This window comes from Saccostrea cucullata, unplaced genomic scaffold, assembly GCF_032062105.1.
Source record: "Saccostrea cucullata isolate Sc308-1 unplaced genomic scaffold, CSIRO_AGI_Scuc_v1 ctg3837, whole genome shotgun sequence".
NCBI lineage: Eukaryota > Metazoa > Mollusca > Bivalvia > Ostreida > Ostreidae > Saccostrea > Saccostrea cuccullata.
In genome coordinates, this window is record NW_026932257.1 from 25,738 (window position 1) to 27,628 (window position 1,891).

Sequence of the window (1,891 nt, forward strand, 5' to 3'; positions counted from 1 at the left end):
TCACTGTGTCTGGGGAAAACTGCAGAGGTTTTATCAAGTGTGAAGTGTGCCTGAAACCAAGATGTTATTATGCACAGTGAGAAAATCATTCATTCAATAGTTTTCTCTCAATCTCAACATTTCTGTCCATGTTTAAAATTGATAGTGTAAATGTACTTCAAATGTTTTGAGCTACATACTTTTTATGCAGAACTGAATAAGGAGGTCATGATTCTAAATTTAAGCATGGGGAAAGAAAACTAAACATTCATATTTCAATAGGAAGAAGCTTACAGAAGATGAAGTTGCACAGGTGGAGGAGAGGAAAGAAGATGTGGAGTACACTTGTGGGGGCCAAATATTCCAAGAACCCTGCCTTGTGTTTGTAGAAGTAAAGGTACAGTGATTTTTGTCCCCCGCTTGAAAAGTGGGGGATATTAATTTGGGTTTGTCCGTCCGTCCGTCCGTCCGTCTGTCCGTCCGTCCGTCCGTCTTTCTGTCTGTCTGTAACGCTTTCGTTTCCACACGATATCTCGAGAACCCTTTGAGCTTTTGCAATGAAATTTAGCACAGCAACTCCCTGTGGACTAAAGAAGACCCCTATTGATTTTGAGGTCAAAAGGTCAAAGTTCAAGGTCATAAATAAGCAAATTCTTTCTGTTAAAACACTTTCGTTTCCACACGATATCTCTAGAACCATTTGAGCTATGGCAATGAAATTTTATATAAAAACTCCCTGTGGCCTAATAAAGACCCCTATTGATTTTGAGGTCAAAAGGTCAAAGTTCAAGGTCGTAAATTTATACATTCTGTCTGTGTGAAATACTATTATTACCGGGCGATATTTTAAGAAGATTTTGAGCGTATGCAATGTAATTTTATATCAAAACTCCCTATGACGTCTCTCACCCCTCTCAAAGTGCCCCGCCCCGTTTGTTTTATTAGTATTTATAGTATGACATGTCGCTATTTTTAGCGCAGGGGCATGAGGAGAGTTATTGCGTATAAAACAGGTTCTCGGCGGACTTTATGTTCTTATTACATCTATTAGAACTGTTTAATAAAGGCTAAATAAATGAAACACCATGGATTGTGTAAAATTTTGAGAATAACGAATATCAAAACATGAATATAAACATGTATGTGACTTCACTTCTACATATACTTCCGTCATTCTCAACCGATTCCGTGGTCTAGTGGTTATGTCTCTTGCTTCAAGTGTGAGAGGTCCCGGGATCGAATCTCGTTCGAACCTTTCTTTTTTTTTTTTAACTAAATGATAGTATTCAGCATGTGAAATGAAAAATTTATTGGGTTATAAAATCATCATTACTGTGTGATAAAAATTCCAGATAAAAAAATCTTCTATACACATAATGAAGAATAAGCAATCAAATCTTTATATGCATATTGACATACATGTATTTTATTTGCTTCAGTATACATGTATACATTTAATAATTCTACAAATTCAGTCAGGGGGAGCCGACTTTTTCCCTAAGCGGGGGACACGAATTCTCTGAATTAGCTTGTCTTACAGTTGTGATACATATACACCAAATAAAGTTTTATTTCAAAACTAAACAGTATTGAAAATTGAAAGAAAAAAAAACACACAGCATATGTTAAATTTTTACATGTAAGATGATAAATGAAATACTGTCATCATAAATTTTAATTGTAGATAACCTGTGAGTCACATGTGTCTAGTAACTATTACCATAAAAGGAAAAATTTTCACTTGGTTTGCTATGTTAGTGGTGATGAAAACCCATTGGATTTACCTCCTGAAGTAATTGAAAGCCACTCATCTGCTCATCCAGTATGCATGGTGTGTTCACAGAAAGGATACAAACCCAGATTAAGGAAAAAGTCTTTGTTGGGAAAGCGCAGAAACTGACTTGAACTTGAA